This window comes from Eubalaena glacialis, chromosome 16 (assembly GCF_028564815.1).
Source record: "Eubalaena glacialis isolate mEubGla1 chromosome 16, mEubGla1.1.hap2.+ XY, whole genome shotgun sequence".
In the NCBI taxonomy this organism is placed as follows: domain Eukaryota; kingdom Metazoa; phylum Chordata; class Mammalia; order Artiodactyla; family Balaenidae; genus Eubalaena; species Eubalaena glacialis.
The window spans coordinates 41,475,089-41,501,958 of record NC_083731.1 but is presented as its reverse complement, the minus strand read 5'-3'; the positions used below and the strand labels follow the sequence as shown (position 1 = coordinate 41,501,958).

The 26,870-nt window shown below is 37.4% G+C and overlaps 1 pseudogene; it reads right to left on the bottom strand.

Annotated features, from left to right (window-relative positions):
* Positions 1 to 22,579: 22,579 nt before the first annotated feature.
* On the bottom strand, positions 22,580 to 23,963 carry LOC133076475 (ornithine decarboxylase-like; annotated as a pseudogene).
* Between the last annotated feature and the right edge of the window lie 2,907 nt (positions 23,964 to 26,870).

Below are 26,870 nucleotides of genomic sequence, written 5' to 3'. Positions count from 1 at the left end.
TGCTATAAAAGAGGGAGGGAAGTAAAAGGGATTAGGTAGTAAGATTCTCAGACAGCAACACTGTTTCCTAAGAAAGCTTCAGCCAGGCTGATGGACGGGGTGTCCTAGAGCCAAAATTGCCTGTTAAAAGAGTTCTAGATCTTGTAAAGAAGGGCTGCATTGTACCACTGTAATCAAGCAGGACCCTATGGGGCCTTCCCAGAACAGGACCCCCCCGTCCCCCACCCAATATCCTCTGCCTGCCTTTGTCTATAGAAAAACTTTAGTCAAAGAATAAAAATTTAATCAGAGAAGTGAGAAAATGCAGAAAGAAAGGAAAATAGTGAAGCAACACAAAATAATAATAGTTTAGCCATTAAACAAAGTCAAGAACTTTTAGTTCCTCCTTAAGGGTTATAGATAATATTCTGAGCCATGTCCTTTGAGCTGTTTTGCAGATACTGAAACCCCCACCAGGTGGAAGAAGTTAACTGTCTGCTGCCCACAAGCATGTAAACCCCAGACTGGTTGGAACCAGAAGGTTGATGATGTTGACTCTTGATTACCTCACCACCAACCAATCAGAAGAATGTCCATGAGCTGATCACATACCCCACACCACCCCTCCCTTATCCTGTCTTTAAAAACCTTGCCCTGAAATCTTTCAGGGTGGTTGGGTCTTTTAAGCACTAGCTGCCTGGACTCCTTGCCTGGTGCCCTGCAATAAACACTGCACTTTCCTTCACCACAACCTGGTGTCAGTAGATTGGCTTTATTGTGCGCATGCAAGCAGACCCAAGCTTGGTTTGGTAACCCCACCACTTTGTTCAGTCATTGATTGGAAAATTTCCCTCAGGAATCATGGCCTTGGCACAAATATGGGGGTAGGATCCAGAAAAGCAGTATCTTGGCCATTGTTTCAATAGAAGATCTGAAAGTCTTATTTAAATGCTTTAGTGGCCAGCACAGTCCACCACTTGTGACACATGGTTGTACTGAAGTTCACTACAGTTTCCATGAACAGCTCTTCCATGACATACTTGAGCCTCTCTTCCTGAGAAGAAACTTAGAAAAGCTATTAGTAAAACAAATTTTTTGTTGCATTTGGTGTCAGGCTCATAACTGGTACTCAGCTTCTTGTTCTATTATCCATCCTAAGTTCCCCTCACCTTCATCTATCTCCTTGCATGTCTTAATGTATTACCTGATGATGTGTCCCAAACCTAAATTCCTCTGGGATATTAGTCCTTGGAAATCACAACTTTTCCAGGTTGGGTTACCACAAATGATTCAACAGTCATTGGGAAGAGAATACTAAGGAGGTGCCCAGTGGATAACTTGGGTTCCATTTATATATATATATATATATTGCTATGACCTTGTTAGGCAGAGGTGGTTCTTCTTCCAGCTGATTGTAGTCAATTACACTTACTGTAAGGATGCCTCTTCTACTAGACTGATGCTCCTGATGCATCAGGTGTCCAAAGTGTTCAGGTGGTAGGTATGGTCAATGGGAAGTTTGCTGTGTCCTGTGGCAAGAAGGAGCCACATTTGGGAAAGAACACCCAACCCTGCAAAGCCCAGGGTTGCAGGAATGGGAAGCACTAAATACCCTTGTGCATCATTATGAATAATATAAGTGGGGCCATTTCTACTTCTACCACTTGGTTTCCACACCCATTTGGGGACACACAGCTATACAGAGGCTTCTGACTTAAAGCATATTCTGTATCCTGAAGGATGGCAATCCATTATTTCAAAGGATTGCCTCTAAGCTGGTGCTTAACCTTTGCCCTTAGAAGGCTATTCCAGCCTTCCATAAGACCAGTTGCTTCTAAGTAGTACACTGGTGGTACAAAAAGCAGATATCTTGGTTATGGGCCCACACTCACACCAATGTTGCTATGAAGCAAGTCACCCAGTTGCATGCAATGTTGTCTGGTCTCCTGTGGTAAGCAGCAATTTAAAATGATCCCCAAGATTCCCATCCCCTGATTTGTACACATTGTATAATGTAGCATACATCATTCTCATCTTATGACTGCCTGTAGGCCCTCCTGAATTCATAACCTAATAGGTCTGGAAGAACACAGCTTATAATGGAAAGTTCCAGATACCTGTCACTTGTCGCTCCATGGTCATACATTCCACCTCTACTAAGATTCAGTAACATGCCATGAGCTGTTTCTAAAAAAGCATATTAATCTTTTCTGGAGATTTTATGTTCTTTCTGGGGAAAGGGGATGGTTTCAGAGTTTCATCTGGCTTTCCCCACTATGAGAGCTCTGAATCCACAAGAATCAATGTATGGGTTACCCCAACTGGCAAGTATATACTCCCCTGTGTGTGGTAGGCTTTACCTGATCTGGTGAGCCTTCTTAAAAGAGGGTTTAGACATAAGGGTTGGAATAAATCAGATTTGAAGCTGCAGAAGACGCTCTTCTGTTGGCCTTGAAAAAGAAAATATCATGGCATTAAGACAGATGTGACAGGAAATAGCAGGCAGCCTGTAGGAGCTGAGAGTCTCCCCTTTTGACAGCCACAGGGACATCCATCCTACAGCTGCAAGGAATTAAATTCTGCTAACAACCACATAAGTTCGGAGAAGGCCCTGAGCTTCAGGAAGGAATATAACCAACACCTTAATTTTTAAGACCCTGAGCAGAGAATCCAGCTAACCTGTAACTGGCCTTCTGATCTATAGAAACTGTGAGATAATAAACAGATGTTGTTTTAATCCACTGTTTGTAATAATTTGCAATGAATTAATATAAAACTTAATACAGATTCCCTGCCTATGGAATAGGTATCCTTAAGCCCTCATGCAGTATTGTTGGCCAAGGCTCCGCAGGCAGGAAAGCCAAGCCCATAGCTGGAATACAGTTCAATACCTATGAGGATAAATTTCTGGCTCTTCTGGAAAAGTGAGGGCCCAATGTTGTCGATTTGCCACCAAGTAGCTTATAGTTGAGGAATGGTGTCATATCATGGGCTCAGAATAGGTCCGTGTCTGGCAGGTTGGGCATTCCAAAGAGATGGCAGATAGACTGGTCTTAGTAAGTGCAAGTCCATGTTGTTGAGCCAATTCATAGCGTTCGCTTCTGCCACCCACTGCACTGGCACTAGGTGTTAAACAGGGTTTGATTGTTAAAGAAGACTCACAAGATTCAAGATGAAATACTTACAAATCTATAGTTTATTACAATTAAAAGATATAGTATGTTAGCAATAGCATTAAAGTAAGTATATGCATTACTGCCAAAGGTTGTCTCATAGCCAGGGATCCAGAGACATCAGATGTAGGATCTTATTGAAACCCATCTCTAAGGGTCATGGATAGATGCAATTTTTTTCTTGGATCAAGAACCACCAATGTGTTCATGGAACACCTTGGAATTAGGGAAATCAAAATGGAATCTTGGCTGGAGATTTTTATTTTGTGCTGGCCATGTAACATATTTCTGCTACATAACCAGCTTTAACAGCAGAGTTCTCCAGGGTCTCACAGAGACCAAGTGGGAATCACCAGTCTCATTGTTATCAATAAACAATGCTGATAAGCTAGAACAAATGAGCCGGAAACTCTTCAGATCCATGGTTATAAAGAACACTATTAATTAGAATGTTTCAAGCCTGGGCTAAGGGTCATTGCTGCGCACAAATTTAGCGAGACATTTCAAGCTAATTCCAAGCCTGTAGTAATTAACCTTCACGACAGCCATTATTCCATTTGTGTGCCTATTAGGCCAGTCCCAAAATGGCATATGAAATTTGGCTAACTTCAAGTGACCGAGGCATTCTATCTACTTGGTTATACAGTGTTGCTTTTATGGTGGTTGTTTTATGATGGACATCAGAATGTGATACAAATATCTTCACAGTTGATGTCCACTTCCACATGCCATGCATGCCTGTGCCACTTATGCTACCACACAAAGTAGGAGTCCAACTTCACTGTTAGCACTTCCACTCAATGGGAACATTTTCTTTCCACTGTCATTCATAGCTACACTGAATGTGGCTGTAATGCTGATGCCACTCATTTTCAGTCTGAACTCACATACTAAGTCAACCCATTCATATATTAAGCCTGGGAATTATTCCTTCTCCTTCAGTTGAACCTACAGGAACACCCATATGAACAAAGATGAGCTGTGAAGGATTTATTTGTGTAACTTTAGTGGTGACATGAGGGTCCAGGCTACCCACTCATGCAAAGCTTATCTCTGCCTTTTGATACTGTTCAAGTTCAATCCAGGATATAGCATTCTCAAATTATGACTGCTGATTGGACTTCTGAATTTTTAACTTGGTGAGTCTAGCAGAACATAGCTCATAATAAGAAATTCCAGATGCACTGTCACTTGTTGCTCCATGGTCAGGTGTTCTGTCTCTACTAGGGTTCAGTGACATGCCAGGAGCTATTTCTCAAAAGTTATAAAAATCTCTGTTGCAAATGTTCTGTTCTTTTGTGGGGGAATAGGATGTTTCAGAGTTTCATTTGGCTTTATCTGATATGATAGCTCTTACTCTACAAGCCAAGGAATCAATTTAAGGGTTACTTCAGCTGGCAGGTGTAGCAGTACCAATTACATACTTGGCAACTAAGGAAATGGCTACTAGGTGGGGCTGTGGGCTCAGCAGGGCTAAAGCTAGCCTTAGCCAAGGCCTCATTTACTATCTGTTCTCCCTAAGTTCCCATTCTAACAAAGGTGCTATAATGACAGATTGTGTCTCTGAGTGTTAGATCAACCAGATCTACCAGATCTTATGTAGAATAGTCCTCATAATATCTGGAAATGATGTTTTGCCTAGTATAGAATCCCCAGAGTAAATGGCTGTGGGTTTCTTTGATGAGACTGGGGAAAGCATTACAGTATAGAATTGCTGTGGTGTTAGGGTACTTCTTTTTAAGGAGATGACCAGTTCTTATGCCAATGAGTTCTGTATTCAAAACAAGCTCAGATGTGAGTTCTCAGTAAGGGACTGAATCTTCAGCTCTTGCTTTCTTATCTTTTACGGTTGGGTGTGTTATGTAACACTCTTTTTGCTTCTGTCGATATTGTTTATAAGAACCATGCTCTATTTAACATCTTCCCAACTTTTTGCCATTCAATCCCTGTCAGCATTGGTGGTGAGAGCTGAACACAAAGTGGGCACCGAATGTGAAGTTTAATGATTTCAGTCTTATATATATATATATTTTCATATAAAAATAGATGGCTTGACCACAAAGAGCTACAAATTGATGGAGATGATTAAATATAACGCATAGATTTGGGGCTGAGATAAGTGTTGTATTAAGACAAGACTTGAATTGAACCTGCATAAGAGATGGTGAATTTCTTCTTTTGTGTGAAGAAGTATTCAGGGTTTGGTGCCCAGAGGGAATGACTGACAGTATTTGCGCTCCTTTTTCCAGAGAACATAATTACTGCCTCGAAGTGTCTTGTAAGGTAGACGTACTTACTACCTCAGAGCCTTCCCTTACATCTCGCAATGAAACCTTTCTTGCCTACAGATTATGAATAGCAGTGTCAAGTATTATTTCAGGGCCTGGATGTAAGGAGTGGTTGTTCTTTCTCTACATTTTCCTTCCACCTCCCCCAGCTGTGTGCAGACACAGACAATATGCTAGGACAGGTTTTCAAAGTGTGCAGCAGTATCAACAGCATTTGAGAACATTCTTGAAGCAAGTTTCCAGGCCTACCTCTGACTTTGTAAATAAGAAATACTTGGGTAGGTGTGAGGGGTAAAAGCAATCTTTGTTTCAACCTGCCGTCCAGGTAATCCTAGGGCAACAATAGCCTTAGTGGAGCATAGGTGAAAAGGATGCAAGGAGACTAGATCCCTGAATCTCATTGCATAGAATGAAGCCCTTGCTATCCAAAAGCACTTCTCTGAACTGTGAGTAAGAATAGATTCTCTTTGTAGATCTGCTATAAATTTAACTCTATTTTTTGCAATAGTTTAGCATTATCATAACTAATAAAATACAAAATAAGGGAATGGTGATAATGAATTTCAAGGGTACTGTGAAGAATACAACTCCTCAAGAATAAAAGAGGTGGGATGATAACCAAAGCTGGACAGAAGTGCAACAAAAGGATCACTTTACTTGAGAGATTTTATAAATTATATAATCTAATAGGAAGAAAATGTGTGTATTTTTAGTTTGAAATTGATCTTGTGAAATAAAGATGGTTCTGAAAGTACCCATTTTCCATTGCATAGATAGTGCTTGGCTATAGATCTAATTCTGTCTGTTACTTTTTTTACTCAGCAGTGTTTTTTAAATTTTTTTTTAATTGAAGCATAGTTGACTTACAATATCATGTAAGTTTCAGCTGTACAGCACAGTGATTCAGTTATATATATTTTCTTTTTCCGATTCTTTTCCCCTATATGTTATTACATAAGTTCCCTTTGCTATACAGTAGGTGCTTGATTGATATCTATTTTATACACAGTAGTGTGTATATGTTAATCTCAGCCTCCTAATTTATCCCTCTCCCCATCCCCCTTTTCCCTTTGGTAACCATAAGTTTGTTTTCTGTGTCTGTGAGTCTCTTTCCATTTTGGAAATAAGTTCATTTCAGCAGTGCGTTTATAAGATTGTTTATGTGTACAACTAATTTGTTGCTTCTAACTGATGAGTGATATCTGAGTGCGTGTGCATCTTATTTTTCTTGTCTCCTTTCCAAGTGAAGGAATGCAGATGGGCTACAACATCCAAACATGGAAAATAAAGCAGAAATGAGAGGAAATATGACAATACATGAGAAAGGTGATAGTGATAGGAAGGAATGATTATAAGTTTAATTCTTTAAAACTACAGATTTTTTGATCTGCATAATTGATTGAACTATATAATTTCATAAAACTATCATGTAGTACATAACATATAAACCACAAGCATCATTATTTCACTTTGTAACTAGAGACCACATTATTACTTTGTGAATGAAGGTTAATTACTACAGTTTGTACCAATTCAAGTCAAAAGCCAAAAATGTTTGTTCTGAAAAACAGTTGATCAATTCAGAGCTTGCAAGCTACAAGGACCTAGAGAATCACCTTATTTGCCTGTAAAATATTTCTCGTTTTTTTTCCAATTAACTAATACTTAAAATTTGGAAGTTTTTGTATGCAAATCAGGTAACATTTATTTTATTTAATGAAAAACTTTTAAAACATTTTTACACCAATACACATATTATGTAGCAGAATGTGACATTTCTCATAAAATGTTAGGTAAAATAGGAAATTCTGGAAAAAGTTGGTGCTTGTTGAAGACCCCTTCAGGCAATAGACCAGGAATGAAAGTTTACTTTTCTCCAGAGTTAGGGATACTACGTTGGTGAAATTTGAGATGCACTGCCTCAGGGCATCCTGTCATGTCTTCCCCAGAATCTTCCTTCAAAGAAAACAGCTGAAAGGAGTCTAATACTTTTGGCAACAGATGGCGATGTAAAGTACTGTAAAGTATTCATTTTTATTAAAAAATGTAAATTCTAAATACTGTGAATAAGAAAACAAAGCAAAATATATTCTACATGGTATTTTTGATGAATTATTAATGTCAAGAATTGTTTTTGAAAACTCTGCAAGTGTGTTTAAAAATATGTCACAAGGAATTTATATTTCTGTTTGATGAAATTATTATCCAAGGTATACACTAATAAAAAATCATGCTTTCTTTTTTAGTTGTTTAACAATTAATATTTATATTCATTTTAGAGTTTCATGTGTATTAAACTTCAAGAGGAGCAGTTTTCAAAAATATCATTGCTTTTACTGTATGTTTAATCCTCTATTTGCAAACTGTCATGGTGTTTTACCAAATTTGAAATAAAATGTAACTTTGTTATTTTGCTTGATATTTCACTAAAATAATACACTTGTGTAGTGTTAACATTCAAGTTACACTAAGTAATTGCCTCTAATTTCATGGAAAATCTCTCATTTCTTTCTTTTATGAAATTGATAGATTTCACTGTGTGGTTTTTTTTTTTGTTTGTTTAATTTTAGAGTATGAGCATCTTACAATTATTTCCAAATTTATTTCTAAACTTTGTATAATTACTCATTACTACACTTGAGGAAACAATTTCTTTACTTCTATATTTTTATTTTTATTTTTTGGTGAATATAGCAGTCATATAAAAGATTGATCATGCTTATGTGTCAATTTTAGAGAATAGTAATTTATTCCCCAGTATTGTACAAACATCCAAGTTTATCAAATAGAATAATACTTTACATCATCTTATTTTTCTTCTATTTTAACTATGCATTTAAACAATTGGTTTTCCAATAATATCAAACACATCATTTTAGTTATGACATGATAGGTAGTTTTTTGTGAACACTGAATGTATTGCTAGAAATATTTTCAAACATGGTTATTGCAGAGTTGCATTTTAATTTGATCTTATTAAGTATGTATTATAATAAAGTGTCATTATCTCTAATGGCTTTTCAATTGATTGTCTCAGATATTTTAGGAAGAATCCAATTCATTTGCAAACAATTGTCATTTTGTTAGCAGATTTCTAATATTTCTTATTTGAATATATTATTTTATTGTTTTAGTTTTCTAAGACTAATATTAAAATATTGATGACAATAAGCATCCTACTGCCCATTGATATTATGAATAATGTTAAAAGAGAGTGGAACAGATAAAAGACAGAGAAAAAAATCAAGAGAGATACAGAAACATTTGTGAAAACAGAGAATCTAAATGAATTTTCAGCACATATGAAAATATAATATGTTCTTTTTTAATTTAACAAAGTGAAATATAGGAACACATATCTTAATGTTAACAATGCTACAAATCATGAAAGAACCCAGTTCTTAATGGCATATTCATCATTCTTTTAACATACTATAAGCTTCTATGAGGTAAATCATCCTTAGAATTCTTGCATCAATATGTGTAAGTAAAATTAAAGTGTTTAATACCATTGTGTATTATCTCCATTTTGTTATTGTTTCAGATAATGCTAACTTTGTAAGTGCCACTGGTAGCTCTCCTTCTCCTTCTTACTTTAGTCAAGTTACAGTGATGTAGATACCACTTATCCCTGAAAGTGTTTTTGGAATCTTTTCTAAAGCTTATAGTTATTAGTCTCTTTAGATATTTAAAGTTTTCCTTGAGTTATTTTTTTCTATTTATATTTTTATATAACTAAGATAATTAATGAGAATGAAATCATCAAATTTATTGAGAGAAATTTGTGAAAATTATCTCTTTAAACTACTAAATTTTCTTTATAAATGATTATATGTCTTCCTCATTGTAAGTTTTGGTTATTTGGGAACATTTCCTTTATTAAACTTTATCTCTTTTATCTTTTATTTCAAACCAGTAAACCAAATCTATCATGATAACAGTTTTCTAGTTGTTTTTTGTGTTTATATTTAATAACTCCTTACTTCTATGACTTTTGGTTTCTATTAAGGTTCTTTTTTACTACTGATATTTAAAGTTTAATTCATGTTTCACATTTATATTATTAATTAAAACAACAGATTATTATGCCTTTAGCTTATATTGAAAGCAAGTCTGAATTCATCCAAATTTTGATATGCATTGCTTTCACTCTATTGTTTTATAATGTAGAGTAATCAAGGTTTTTGCCTACCTGTCACAGCTTACACAGGCAAATTGTATTTATTATTTTTTACTTATGGGTGTAATTCTTTATTAAATTTCTTATCATAATCAGATATTATGGACAGATAATAAGTACTTGTTTAACTTATTTGTAAAAGACATATGATTTTAAACAGTCAAACATTTCTGGAATATTGTGGGAGGTTTTATTTTGCAAAGATGGACAAAATGGCATCCCCTATCCCGCATGCTCTTTTGCATTTCAAGAAGTTAAGTCTACTTCTTTCAAGCCTCTTAGTATGAATTGGACTTAGTAACTCACTTGTAACTAATAGAATGGGGCAGAAGACTTGATAGGTAAATTCTGAACCTAAGTCAGGAAGGGTCATGCATCATTATATTAGAACAAATGCTCTTTGGTTCCTGCTTCTTGGGATACTCCCACTGGAATCCAGGTATCACTTGTGAAGCCAGACCAAATATGAAACCTGAATATAGAATTCCATTTGAGAGTACCATTTGATCCCAGACTTGGAGTCATCACAATCCAGGTAACATACATGTGAGTAAAGATGCCTCTAGACAATTCAACCCCCTAGCTTCTTAAAGTACCTCCACTCATTCAAGTCTTATCAGCTGAAGTCTCATATATTATGGAAAAAGGAAAAGATATCCTACTGTACCTTATCGAAATTTTTGATGCACAAAATCTGGAAGCATAATACAACACTTACTTTCTTATGCCACCAAATTTCAGGTGGTTGGTTACACAGCAATATTTGTATTTAATACTTGTATTTTAATAGAAGAAGTTTCTTCTTGACAATTATCTTTGCCTCTAACTAGTCAACAAAAATCCAACTGTGAAAACTTTTAAAATATAAAGGCACATATGTTTTCTTTTGTGTTGTTTGTGATGAGTATTGTGGAGTGTTTCTTTTTGAAAACATTCACAATCAAACATCCTGGATAACTAGGAGTAAGACCATTGTGTTAATGTCAAAGGATGCATATTAACCTCAGCAGCATAGCAGTATAGGAGATATTTTCAGGACACTGTTCTACCAAAAGCATATTTTTGGCTTTTTTATAAGACTACTAGTGAAAAGTAATTACTGTCAATCAATTGGTTTATGTTTCCTAGAATTCTAATGCTATTGATACTATTGGGTCTATTGAAACACATGTAAATAATGATAAAATCCTTGGTAGAATTTGGAAGTAGATGCTGTTTCTCTTTGTTACTTAATTATCCCTTTATGTAATCCTTCTGGTTTATGCAAATTTCAACTTTATTTCTCCAGATAGTAAATACCTTTCTTTTACCTATTTTAGAGTTAAGCATTTAAAATTTCTTCTACCTTAATCTGTATATTTTTAACTCTTGTTTTTTGAGAGCTCTTATAATTGCCTGGAAAGGAAGATAAAAGTGCTATAAACTTACCTTTTTCTTGTTTTAATGACTCAATCCTTCATTATGGAGTAGGAGCCTACAATAAAATTTATAAAACTGAAATAGTCGAGGGAAGAACCAAGATGGCAGAGTAGAAGGACGTGCTCTCACTCCCTCTTGCGAGAACACCAGAATCACAACTAGCTGCTGGACAATCATCGACAGGAAGACACTGGAACTCACCAAAAAAGATACCCCACATCCAAAGACAAAGGAGAAGCCATAATGAGACAGTAGGAGGGGCGCAATCAGAGTAAAATCAAATCCCATAACTGATGGGTGGGTGACTCACAGACTGGCGAACACTTATACCACAGAAGTCCACCCACTGGAGTGAAGGTTCTGAGCCCCACGTCAGGCTTCCCAACCTGGGGGTCCGGAAATGGGAGGAGGAATTCATAGAGAATCAGACTTTGAAGCCTAGTGGGAATTGATTGCAGGACTTTGACAGGACTGGGGGAAACAAAGACCCCACCCTTGGAGGGTGCACACAAAATAGTGTGTGCATCAAGACCCAGGGGAAGGAGCAGTGACCCCGGGGGAGACTGAACCAGACCAACCTGCTAGTGTTGGAAGGTCTCCTGCAGAGGCGAGGGGTGGCTCTGTTTCACCATGGGGACAAGGACACTGGCAGCAGAAGTTCTGGGAAGTACTCCTTGGCGTGAGCCTTCCCAGAGTCTGTCATTAGCCCCACCAAAGAGCCCAGGTAGGCTCCAGTGTTGGGTTGCCTCAGGCAAAACAACCAACAGGGAGGGAACACAGCCCCACCCATCAACAGTAAAGTGGATTAAAGTTTTACTGAGCTCTGACCACCACAGAAACAGTCAGCTCTACCCACCACCAGAGCCTCCCATCAAGCCTCTTAGATACCCTCAACCATCAGAGGGCAGACAGCAGAAGCAAGAAAAACTATAATCCTGCAGCCTGTGGAACAAAAACCACATTCACAGAAAGATAGACAAGATGAAAAGGCAGAGGGCTATATACCAGATGAAGGAACAAGATAAAAACTCAGAAAAACAACTAAATGAAGTGGAGATAAGCAACCTTCCAGAAAAAGAATTCAGAATAATGATAGTGAAGATGATCCAGGACATTGGACATAGAATGGAGGCAAAGATCGGGAAGATGCAAGAAATATTTAACAAAGACCTAGAAGAATTAAAAAACAAACAAACAGAGATGAACAATACAATAACTGAAATGAAAACTACACTAGAAGGAATCAATAGCAGAATAACTGAGGCAGAAGAACGGATAAGTGACCTGGAAGACAGAATGGTGGAATTCACTGCTGCGGAACAGACTAAAGAAAAAAGAATGAAAAGAAATGAAGACAGCCTAAGAGACCTCACGGACAACATTAAACACAATAACATTCGCATTATAGGGGTCCCAGAAGGAGAAGAGAGAGAGAAAGGACCAGAGAAAATATTTGAAGAGATTATAGTCAAAAATTCCCTAACATGGGAAAGGAAATACCCACCCAAGTCCAGGAAGTGCAGCAAGTCCCATACAGGATAAACCCAAGGAGAAATACGCCGAGACACATAGTAATCAAATTGGCAAAAATTAAAGACAATGAAAAATTATTGAAAGCAGCAAGGGATAAATGACAAATAACATACAAAGGAACTCCCATAAGGTTAACAGCTGATTTCTCAGCAGAAACTCTACAGCCAGAAGGGAGTGGCATGACATATTAAAAGTGATGAAAAGGAAGAACCTACAACCAAGATTACTCTACCTGGCAAAGATCTCATTCAGATTCAATGGAGAAACCAAAAGCTTTACAGACAAGCAAAAACTAAGAGAATTCAGCACCACCAAACCAGCTCTACAACAAATGCTAAAGGAACTTCTCTAAGTGGGAAACATAAGAGAAGAAAAGGACTTACAAAAACAAACCTAAAACAATTAAGAAAATGGTCATAGGAACATACATATTGATAATTACCTTAAACGTGAATGGATTAAATGCTCTAACCAAAGACACAAGCTTGCTGAATGGATACAAAAACAAGATCATATATATGCTGTCTACAAGAGACCCACTTCAGACCTAGGGACACATACAGACTGAAAGTGAGGGGATGGAAAAAGATATTCCATGCAAATGGAAATCAAAAGAAAGCTGGAGTAGCTATCCTCATATCAGATAAAGTAGACTTTAAAATAAAGAATGTTACAAGAGACAAGGAAGGACACTACATAAGGATCAAGGGATCAATCCAAGAAGAAGATATAACAATTATAAATATATATGCACCCAACATAGGAGCACCTCAATACATAAGGCAACTGCTAACAGCTAGAAAAGAGGAAATCAACAGTAACACAATAATAGTGGGGGACTTTAACACCTCACTTACACCAACGGACAGATCATCTGAAATGAAAATAAATAAGGAAACAGAAGCTTTAAATGACACAATAGACCAGACAGATTTAATTGATATTTATAGGACATTCCATCCAAAAACAACAGATTACACTTTCTTCTCAAGTGCTCACGGAACATTCTTCAGGATAGATCACATCTTGGGTCACAAATCAAGCCTCAGTAAATTTAAGAAAATTGAAATCATATCAAGCATCTTTTCTGACCACAATGCTATGAGATTAGAAATGAATTACAGGGAAAAAAACGTAAAAAACACAAACACATGGAGGCTAAACAATACCTTACTAAATAACCAAGAGATCACTGAAGAAATCAAAAAGGAAATCAAAAACTACCTAGAGACAAATGACAATGAAAACCCGATGATCCAAAACCTATGGGATGCAGCAAAAGCAGTTCTAAGAGGGAAGTTTATAGCTATACAAGCTTACCTAAAGAAACAAGAAAAATCTCAAGTAAACAACCTAACTTTACACCAAAGGAACTAGAAAAAGAAGAACAAAGAAAACCCAAAGTTAGCAGAAGGAAAGAAATCATAAAGATCAGAGTGGAAATAAGTGAAATAGAAACAAAGAAAACAATAGCAAAGATCAATAAAACTAAAAGCTGGTTCTTTAAGAAGATAAACAAAATTGATAAGCCATTAGCCAGGCTCACCAAGAAAAAGAGGGAGAGGACTCAAATCAATAAAATTAGACATGAAAAAGGAGACGTTACAACAGACACTGCAGAAATACAAAGCATCCTAAAAGACTACTACAAGCAACTCTATGCCAATAAAATGGACAACCTGGAAGAAATGGACAAATTCTTAGAAATGTATAACCTTCCAAGACTGAACCAGGAAGAAACAGAGAATATGAATAGACCAGTCACAAGTAATGAAATTGAAATTGTGATTAAAAATCTTCCAACAAACAAAAGTCCAGGACCAGATGGCTTCACAGGTGAATTCTATCACACATTTAGAGAAGAGCTAACACCCATCCTTCTTAAACTCTTCCAAAAAACTGCAGAGGAAGGAACACTCCCAAACTCATTCTATGAGGCCACCATCACCCTGATATCAAAACCAGACCAAGATACTACAAAAAAAGAAAATTACAGACCAATATCACTGATGAACATAGATGCAAAAATCCTCAACAAAATACTAGCAAACAAAATCCAACGACACATTAAATGGATCATACACCACGATCAAGTAGGATTTATCCCAGGGATGCAAGGGTTCTTCAATATACGCAAATCAATCAATGTGATACACCATATTAACAAATTGAAGAATAAAAACCGTATGATCATCTCAATAGATGCAGAAAAAGCTTTTGACAAAATTCAACACCCATTTATGATAAAAACTCTCCAGAAAGTGGGCATAAAGGGAACCTACCTCAACATAATAAAGGCCATATATGACAAACCCACAGCAAACATCATTCTCAATGGTGAAAAACTGGAAGCATTTCCTCTAAGATCAGGAACGAGACAAGGATGTCCACTCTCATCACTATTATTAAACATAGTTTTGGAAGTCCTAGCCATGGCAATCAGAGAAGAAAAAGAAATAAAAGGAATACAAATTGGAAAAGAAGAATTAAAACTGTCCCTGTTTGCAGATGACGTAGAGAATCCTAAAAATGCCACCAGAAAACTACTAGAACTAATCAATGAATTTGGTAAAGTTGCAGGATACAAAATTAATGCACAGAAATCTCTTGCATTCCTATACACTAATGTTGAAAAATCTGAAAGAGAAATTATGGAAACACTCTCATTTACCATTGCAACAAAAAGAATAAAATACCTAGGAACAAACCTACCTAGGGAAACAAAAGACCTGTATGCAGAAAACTGCTGATGAAAGAAATTAAAAGATGATGCCAACAGATGGAGAGATATACCATGTTCTTGGATTGGAAGAATGAGTATTGTGAAAATGACTATATTACCCAAAGCAATCTACAGATTCAATGCAATCCCTATCAAATTACCAATGGCATTTTTTATGGAACTAGAACAAATCATCTTAAAATTTGTATGGAGACACAAAAGACCCCGAATAGCCAAAGCAGTCTTTAGGGAAAAAATCGGAGCTGGAGGAATCAGACTCCCTGACTTCAGACTATACTACAAAGCTACAGGAATCAAGATAATATGGTACTGGCACAAAAACAACAACATAGATCAATGGAACAATATAGAAAGCCCAGAGATAAACCCACGCACCTATGGTCAACTAATCTATGACAAAGGAGGCAAAGATATAGAATGGAGAAAAGACAGTCTCTTCAATAAGTGGTGCTGGGAAAACTGGACAGCTACATGTAAAAGAATGAAATTAGAATACTCCCTAACACCATACACAAAAATAAACTCTAAATGGATTCGAGACCTAAATGTAATACCGGACACTATAAAACTCTTAGAGGAAAACATAGGAAGAACACTCTTTGACATAAATCACAGCAAGATCTTTTTTGATCAACCTCCTAGAGTAATGGAAATAAAAAAATAAATAAACAAATGGTACCTAATGAAACTTCAAAGCTTTTGCACAGCAAAGGAAACCATAAACAAGACGAAAAGACAACCCTCAGAATGGGAGAAAATATTTGTAAACGAATCAATGGACAAAGGATTAATCTCCAAAATATATAAACAGCTCATTCAGTTCAATATTAAAGAAACAAACAGCCCAATCCAAAAATGGGCAGAAGACCTAAATAGACATTTCTCCAAAGAAGACATACAGATGGCCAAGAAGCACATGAAAAGATGCTCAACATCACTAATTATTAGAGAAATGCAAATCAAAACTACAATGAGGTATCACCTCACACCAGTTAGAATGGGCATCATCAGAAAATCTACAAACAACAAATGCTGGAGAGGGTGTGGAGAAAAGGGAACCCTCTTGCACTGTTGGTGGGAATGTAAATTGATACAGCCACTATGGAGAACAGTATGGAGGTTCCTTAAAAAACTAAAAATAGATTTACCATATGATCCAGCAATCCCACTAATGGGCCTATACCCAGAGAAAACCATAATTCAAAAAGACACATGCACCCCAATGTTCATTGCAGCACTATTTACAATAGCCAGGTCATGGAAGCAACCTAAATGCCCATCGACAGACGAATGGATTAAGAAGTTGTGGTACATATATACAATGGAATATTACTCAGCCATAAAAAGGAATGAAATTGAGTCATTTGTTGAGACGTGGATGGATCTAGAGACTGTCATACAGAGTGAAGTAAGTCAGAAAGAGAAAAACAAATATCGTATATTAACGCATGTATGTGGAACCTAGAAAAATGGTACAGATGAGCCGGGTTGCAAGGCAGAAGTTGAGACAGTGATGTAGAGAACAGACATATGGACACCAAGGGGGAAAAACTGTGGTGGGGTGGGGATGGTGGTGTGCTGAATTGGGCGATTGGGATTGACATGTATACACTGATATGTATAAAATTGATGACTAATAAGAACCTGTAGTATAAAACAAACAAACAAACAAAACAACTAATACTAAACTTTCATTGGGTTATTTGTATGGAAATATGTTAATATAAATGTTTCAGACATTACATGAAATTTCTAAAAATCTTATATGTTCTGGTATAATGTTATAAGTCATAATTCTAGTTATTACTTTAAAATGTATATCTCAGAAAGAACTAAATTTCCTTGTCGATTGCATTATTATGAACTTTCATCAAATCTTTAACCATGGTCATTTTTAAGTCTTTTGTCATTTACAGACAGTTCTGGGTGTACTCTGATGCTTTTGCAAATATGTTCCTATAAAAGGGTTTCATCTTCAAGGAATTCATGGAAAAGACTCTGACAAGTACAGGTTTCTGGTAACTGACTGTACTGCTGAACTGAATGAATAAGCATTTTCAGAACTCTAATGAAAAACTGATGAACTCATAAAAGTGCTAACAAAAGGTCAAGATGAAAAAAAAATTAATTACATGGGACTGAGTGAACTGATGAGGATGATTATAATTTTTGTGACTTTCTGTGTGAATTAAAAAAAAAAAAAAGACTTGGACAGGAATGACATAAACATATATGTATATGTATAGCTGATTCACTTTGTTATAAAGCGGAAACTAGCACACCATTGTAAAGCAATTATACTCCAATAAAGATGTTAAAAAAAAAAAAACAACTGATATAGTCAAAAGAAATCAAGAGAATGATCAAAATAAACTAATAGAAAGTGAACACCAGATAAATGAAAGAGTAAGTAAGTAGAATAATATTTGTAAGTAATAAATATACATATTTTTGGAATTTGAGAAGTTATGCTATCCCTTGAAAACACACAGACGCTCATTAACTCACATAAGGGCCAGATGCTATAAAACAACACACCATCAGAGAAAAACAAAGTATTATTTGTAAGATAAAGCTTTCGTTACTAATATGGAAATAGGACAAAGTAGTAAGACTAAAAAGTTAAACTGAGTCAATAGTCACCATAGAGAGGGAAGGAGAGAGAGAGGAGAAGGAAGGGAAAGAAAAGTGGGGGGAAGGAAGGAAGAAAGGAAGGAAAGAAGGAAGGGGAAAAAAGAAGAAAGAGAAAGAAGGAAAGAAAGGGAAAGAGAAAGGAAGATGGTACAATGACTCTGGAAAATTGTCAGTTTCTTAAAAAGTTAACTTATATCTACTTCACGTATCTACTAAAGAGAAAAGAAATCATATGGCTGTACAAGAACATGTGCATGAATATCCAGAGAAGCTTTATTTGTAATCATTAAAACTGGAAATGACCCAAATGGTCATTGACAGCTATATGTATAAACAATTTGTGAAATATCTATGCAGTGGGATGATATTTAGCAAAAAAATGAATGACTACTGATAAACAGAACAACATGAATGTAAGTAAAAATAATTATTCTGAGGAAAATCCAGACCATAAAAGAACACATACAATGTAATTCCAATTATATGTAAATATAGAAAAGGCAAACTAAAAATTGTGACAGAATGTAGAACTTTTGTGGATGGTTAATATATTCATAATATTGATTGTGGTCATGTTTCATTGACATACATACACAAATGTAGACATTCATAGCAAATTATACAACTAAAGTTCATTTTACTATGTCAATTGCACTTCAATAAAATATTAAAATTTAATGTCATATAGGTTTATTTTACCAGCAGTTTTAGGAGAAAATGACAAAAAATAGGAAAGGCAATTTTGATTGATAAAAGTAAATGACATCAAGGTGGCAGAATAGGAGGACATGGAGTTCACCTCTCCCCATATGTACATCAAGAATATATCTACAAATGAAACAATTTTCTCTCATAAGCCTGGTGAACAATAGCAGAGGACTTTGGACACCAAAAAGGACAAGAAAAAATCCCAACACAACTGGGTAGTGCAAAAGAAAGAAAAAAGGAAAAGAAGAAATGGGAGAGACCTGCACCCTCTCCTGAAGGAGAGGAGAGGGTCCCGCAACTAGGGAAGCACTCTCACCAGCAGGGAGATGAGCTGGGACAGAAGAGTGTAGCAACTGGTCTGTGGCAGGCAGGACAGAGTAAGACCTATATGGATGGTCCATGCCACAGCCTTGTGCACCCCAGCCTGAGACGTGTGTCTGCTGGTGTGGATGAGGGCTGGTTGCTGGATTGTGTGTGCTCCAGGGCAGCCTTGGGAGCAGATGCTGGTGGAGGCCCACATGTAGAGGTGGGGATGAAACCACAGCAGAGCCCCAGGGGCTGTGCAACTAAGGAAGAAAAGTTAAAATCTCTCCTCACAGCTGTGGGAACCACGGATTTACACCACCACTGCTGGCTTTGTAAACTCAGCGCCTGCAGGACATCCAAACTGAAGAGTGCTCCCTCAGCTGAGACAGGTCTGGCTTTAGCACCTGTGCACTTTGTGAGCACATACACATGGGGATTGGATGAGGCCAGAAACTGAGCTGCTCCCAAACCTCCCACAGTGGGTCCAGGTACATGATTGCTGCAGTCCTTGGACCTGACTTTGGTGGATCTGTGCTAGTGGCCTGGTGAAAACAATGCTTGAGAGACACCAGGGCCAATTGCCAGCATACCCACAGTTAAGGTGGAACTGAGAGAAGTTCCAACAACAGTGCAATTTGTTTTCTTGTTTTTTTTGGCCATGCCAAGTGGCATATGGGATCTTAGTTCCCTCACCAAGGAATGAACCCATGTCCTCTGCCTTGGAAGTGTGAAGTTTTAACCACTGGACCACCAAGGAAATCCCAACAGTGTAATTTGTGAGCCAGCATGATGGGTGAAAAGTGACACAACAGAGAACACTTACAGGTGAACAGCAGCTCCAGAGGAGGAAAGCTCAGTGGTTTCTTTCCCAGGGGAAGTGCTCCAATCCTGCCTACTTCACACTGCAGATCAGAAACACAACTCAGAAACAGATCTGGGGGCCTTTACTCCAAAAACTAGGGAGCAGACCCCACCCCTGACAGGACAGTAACAACCACAGAACAAAGGGAAGACCTCACTCAAAATTCATTGCAGGCTCAGGTAACCACAACATCAGTCACACCTCCTATCAAGGGGATAAAGGCCAGCATACACTGAAGAAAGAGGTGGCAGACATCCATACTAAATGCAGCCCTTTCACCAAAAAAATATTAAACCCACATGGGCTACACAGGGACCTTCCCACATAAATATAGCCCTTGAAGACAGCCTGAGTGTCAGGCATTGGGAGGAAGAACCCCCAGAGCATTTGGCTTTGCAGGCCAGCAGTACCTGAGTGCAGGAGCTCCACAGGGCTGGGGAAACATAGACACCACTCTTGGAGAGTGTACACAAGACCTCAATTGCACTGCAACACAGCACAAAGAAATACCTCTACAGGAAGCGGGACAAGATCTAACTAGGTGCCTTGGAGGGTCTACTGGAGAGGTGGGGGTTGGCTGTAGCTCAGTGTGGGGCAAGGACACTGATATTGGAGGCCCCAGAAAATATTGATCAGAGTGAGATCTCCTGGATGTCCACATTTTGGCACCCAGACCCAGCCCCACCCAGCAGCCTACAGGCTCCATAGCTGGAATGCCTCAGACCAAACAATCAGCAAGAAAGGAACACAGCCCAACCCATCAGAAAAGAGGCTGCCTAAAATCGTCCTGAGCTCACAGCTACCTCAAAACACACTACTTAACATGGCTCTGCCCACCAGAGGGACAAGACACAGCTGCACTTACCAGAGGTCAGGAACCAGGCCCTCCCACCAGGAAGCCAGTACAAGACCCCAGACAAAAACTCAGCCACCAGGGGGCAGACACCAGAAGTAAGAGATACTATGATCCTGCAGCCTGCAGAAAGGAGACCACAAACACAGAAAGTTAGACAAAATGAGACAGCAGACAAATATGATGCAAACCAAGGAACAAAATAAAAACCTACAAGAACAACTAAATGAAGAGGAGATAGGCAATCTACCTGAAAAATAATTCAGAGTAATAATAGTAAAGATGATCCAAAATCTCAGAAAAAGAATGGAGGCCCAGATGAAGACAATACAAAAAATGTTTACTAAGGAGCTAGAAGAGTTTAAGAAGAAACAAACAGAGGTGAACAATTCAATAACTAAAATGAAAAATACACTAGAAGGAATCAATAGCAGAATAACTGAGGCAAAAGAATTAATAAGTGAGCTGAAAGACAGAGTAGTGGAAATCACTGCCACAGTACACAATAAGGAAAAAAGAATGAAAAGAAATGAGGACAGTCTCAGAGACATCTGGGACAACATTAAACACACCAACATTTGCACATAGGAGTCCCAGAAGGAAAAGAGAAAGAAAAAGGGCCTAAGAAAATATTTGAAGATATTGTAACCAAAAACTTACCTAACATGAAAAGAAAACCCTCACTCAAGTCCAGGAAGCACAGAGAGTCCCATACAGGATGAACCAAAGGTGGAACGTGCTGAGACACATATTAATCAAACTGACAAAAATTAAAGACAAAGGTAAAAATATTAACAGCAACAGGGAAAAGCAACAAATAACATCCAAGGGAATCCCCATAAGATTATCAGCTGATTTTTCTGCAGAAATCCTGAGGGACAGAAGGGAGTGACACAATATATGTAAAGAGATGAAAGGGAAAAACCTACAACCAAGAATACTTTACCAGGCAAGGCTCTTGCTCAGATTCGACAGAGAAATCAAAAGCTTTACAGACAAGAAAAAGCTAAAAGAATTCAGCACCACCAAACCAGCTTTACAACAAATGCTAAAGGAACTTCTCTAGGTGGGGAAAAGGCAAGCAACTTAAAACAACCTTTACATATATAGACTGCTATATCAAAACCTCATGGGAAAAGCAAATCAAAAAACTACAATAGAAACACACACACACACACACAAAAGTAACCCAAACACAACAAGAAAGATAGTTATCAAATCACAAAGAAGATAACAAAAGAGGAAGGGAAGAAAAAAATACCTGCAAAAACAAATCCAAGACAATTAAGAAGCTGTCAGTAGGAACATACATATTGATAATTACCTTAAATGTAAATGGATTAAATGCTTTAACCAAAACACATAGACTGGATGAATGGATACAAAAACAAGACTTATATAAATGTTGTCTACAAGAGACCTACTTCAGATCTAGGGACACATACAGACCGAAAGTGAGAGGATGAAAAAAGGTGTTCCATGCAAATGCAAACCAAAGGAAAGCTGGAGTAGCAATACCCATATCAAACAAAATAGACTTTATTTTATTTTTTTAAATTATTTTAAGATTATTTATTTATTTATTTTAAAACAGGTCACAACACTAAGCTTCTGGGCCATTCTGCTAATGCACAAGATACAAATGCTTGCTAAGCAGTTGAAGGGCATACTTTAGTAGCATGTTTGAAAAATGAATAAAAATCTATATAAAACAAATATTCAAATAGTTTCCATAGGAACACAGTTAAGTGTGACCCCATCACCTAGTCTTCCACATTGTTGCATCTGTGTCAACACTACTCACATAGACATCTCAAAACTAGCAGTAATTAAGTTAAATGGTCCCCCCCCAAACCCTTAAATCAAGTTAAACTCACAGTTAACAGCTACAAGAATGGTATTTACACATTAATACAAGCTAAAGCACAGGCTGCTGAGTGCCGTTTCATTCCACTCTCCCAAGCACAGGACACAGGCAGAGTGCCAACATCCGGCTCCTCTACTCCGGGTGGGAAGTCATGGTTCTGGATTTTCTGCATCAGTTGCCATGTTGGCCCTGACATCACATAGTAGATGGTCGGTCTCTGGAATCTATTGAAAGTAGAAGCAGCAGTGACAGTGTAAACACCCATGTTTTCAAACAGCATCCAATCGCCCACATTCCTCTCAAGTAAGTTACAGTGCTCAACAACGCGATCCAGGCCATCACAGGTCGGTCCCCAGATGCTGAATGAATAATACTTCTCATCTGATTTGGATCTCTTCTGCAGAAGAGGCTTCACATGTTCATGATCGTAGAGGATGCAGTTGAATGATCCCTATACTCCATCATTCACATAATACATAAATGTCTGTTCACTTGACTCATCTTCATCATCAGAGCCTGTCTGTTCCTTTAAGGTGAGTTTTTTGGCAATGATATTAACTGCTAGAGTGAAAACTGAGGCAACACAGTATCTTCCTGGCTCAGCTATGATTCTCACTCCAGAATCTGATGGAAAATACTTGCACAACACCGGGTTGATTACACTGGTGATCTTTTCAAATTTAAGATTTACATCCTCAGATCCAGGAAAACCACCACCAATATCAAGCAGAAACATGTTGAAACCAACCTCAGCTCCCATGTCAAAGACACAGTGGGCATCAGAGATGGTCTGCACGAAGGTCTCTGGATCAGTACAACCATGTCCCACATGGTAGCTGACAACAGTGACATCAATATCTAGCTCTTTTGCCCATTCCAAAAGAAGCCTGCTGGTTTTGAGTGTGGCATCAAATTTGACACTGAGGTGACAGACTGCTTTGGAATCATCAGTGGCAATCTGAAAAACCAACTTGGCCTTTGGATGTGCCCTGGCAACTTTCACCAACTCGACTTCACTATCAAAAGTCATCATCTGGACTCCATTATTGGCAGCATATTTAATCAGAGACACTTATTTACAAGGATTTGCATAGATAATCCTCTCTGGAGGCACCCTGAGACTCTGCACCAACTGGATTTCAGTCTTGCTGGCACAGTCAAATCCCTTCCAAATGGCAGGTATGGTCTTCACTATGGTTCTGCTATCATTGCATTTGACTGCATAAAAGGGGATGACTCAAGGAAGAGCTTTAAACCATCTCAGATGTTTCTCTACAATGTCTCCCAGGTCTGCAACATAGAAGACATCCTTATCATCAGAAGAAGAAACTTCATTAATTTTTTGGTCCAGAATGTCCTTGGCAGTAAAACCTTCATCCAAGAAGTGGCAGTCAAACTTCATTACTAAAGTTATTCATGGTTTCTTGATATCTTTTTGAAACAACAAAATGGGAAACTAAGAGATGGAATTTAAAGAAATTATGCCAGCTTTTCACAAAGGCAATTCTCCAGGAATTCCAAGTCCCACTGAAGATGTGTGTGCCCTTGGTGCAGCAGTGAAAATGTTCTGATAAATGTACAATCTGCTGTCCACCTTAGAGCACACGGGTGCCACGGGTAGGCTGCATGGAAGTGAGATGCCACCACCACCGAGCACTCAGGACCACTGACCACCCTGCCTCTGTCCCCACCGCCCCCGTCAGCCACCTTCCCAGCTGCTCGCTGCCTTGCTCCCTCCAGCAGAGGACAACCAGCCCGAGGTGGCACTGAGTGCTGGCAGAGGGGCAGCAGCAGTGGAGGCTGAGGGAACTGACCAAAAATAGACTTTAAAATAAAGACTGTTACAAGAGACAAGGAAGGACACTACATAATGATCAAAGGATCAATCCAAGAAGATATAAAAATTATAAATATATATGCACTCAACATAGGAGGACCCAATATATAAGCCAAATGCGAACAGCCATAAAAGGAGAAATAATAATGGGGGACTTTAACACCCCACTTACACCAATGGACAGATCATCCAAACAGAAAATCAATAAGGAAACATAGGCTTTAAATAACACATTAGACAAGATGGACTTAACCAACATTTATACAACATTCCATCCGAAAGCACTAGAATACACTTTCTTCTTAAGTGTACATGAAACATTTTCCAAGATAGATCACGTCTTGGGCCACAAATCAAGCCTCAATAAATTTAAGAAAATTGAAATCATATCAAGCATCTTTTCTGACCACAATGTAAGGAGATTAGAAATAACTGACAGGAAAAAAAAACCCTCTAAAACTCATAAACACATGGAGAATAAACTAAACAACCAATGGATCACTGAAAAAAATCAAAGAGGAAATAAAAAACTACCTAGAGATAAATGACAATGAAAACGCGATGATCAAAACCTATGGAATGCAGCAAAAGCAGTTCTAAGAAGGAGGTTTATACCAATACAAACGTACCTCAGGAAACAAGAAAAATATCAAATAAACAACCTAACCTTACACCTAAAGCAACTAGAGAAAGAAGAACAAACAAAACCCAAAGATAGTAGAAAGAAAGAAATCATAAAGATCTGAACAGAAATAAATGAAAGAGATGATGAAATCAGTAGCAAAGATCAATGAAAGTAAAAGCTGGTTCTTTGAAAAGATAAACAAAATTGATAGACTTTTAACCAAACTCATCAAAAAAATAAATAAATAAATAAAAGGAGAGGGCTTAAATCAATAAAATTGGAAATGAAAAAGGAGAAGTTACAATGGACACCACGGAAATAAAAAGGATCATAAGAGACTACTACAAACAACTATATGCCAATAAAATGGACAATCTAGAAGCAATGGACAAATTCTTAGAAAGGTACAACCTTCCATGACCGAACCAGGAAGAAATAGAAAATATGAACAGACCAATCAAAAGTACTGAAATTAAAAGTGTGATTTAAAAAATTCAAACAAACAAAAATCCAGGACCAGATGACTTCCAGGTAAATAATCTCAAACATTTAGAGAACAGTTAACAACTATCCTTCTGAAACTCTTCCAAAAACGTTGCAGAAGAAGGAACACTCCCAAGCTCATTCTATGAGGCCACCATCACCCTGATACCAAAACCAAAGATACCATAAAAAAAATAAAATTATAGGCTGATATAACTGATGAACACAGACATAAAATTCCTCAAGAAAACACTAGGAACCCGAATCCACCAACACATGAAAAGGATCATACACCATGATCTAGTGGGATTTATCACAGGGATGCAAGGATTCTTCAATATATGCAAATCAATCAATGTGATACACCACATTAACAAACTGAAGAATAAAAACCATATGATCATCTCGCTCCAACCAAAAGACATGGACTGGATGAATGGATACAAAAACAAGACCCCTATATTTGCTGTCTACCCCTATATTTGCTGTCTTCAGACTTAGGGACACATACAGACTGAAAGTAAGTGTATGGTAAAAAGGATTCCATTCAAATGGAAATCAAAAGAAAGCTGGAGTAGCAGTACTCATATCTGACAAAATAGACTTTTAAATAAAAGCTTTTATAAGAGACAAAGAAAGACTACATAATGATCAAGGGATCAATCCAAGAAGAAGACAACAATTGTAAATATTTATGCACCTAAAATAGGAGCACCTCAATATATAAGGCAAATACTAACTGCTATAAAAGGAGAAATTGACAGTAACACAATAATAGTGGGGGACTTTAACACCCCACTTTCACTAATGGACAGATCATCCAGACAGAAAATCAATAGGAAATGACACATTAAACCAGAGGGACTTAACTGATATTTATAGAGCATTCCATCCCAAAGCAGCAGAACACACATACTTTTCATGTGGTACATGTGAAGGACCACAAAGTGAGCCTCGGTGAATTTAAGAAAATTGAAATCAATATCAAGTATATTTTCCAACAACAACTGCTATATTTAAAATAGAAAACCAACAAGAACCTACTGTGCAGCACAGGGAACTCTGCTCAATATTTTGTAATAACCTAAATGGGAAAAGAATTTGAAAAATAATAGATACATGTATATGTATAACTGAATCACATTGCTGTACACCTGAAACAAACACATTGTTATCTGACTATATTCCAATGTAAAATAAAAATTTTTTAAAATATGATCATCTCAATAAATGCAGAAAAAGGTTTTGACAAAATTCAACACCAATTTATGATAAAAACTCTCCAGGTAGTGGGCATAGAGGGAACCTATCTAGACATAATAAGGGACATATACGACAACCCCACAGCAAACATCATTCTCAATGGTGAAAAGCTGAAAG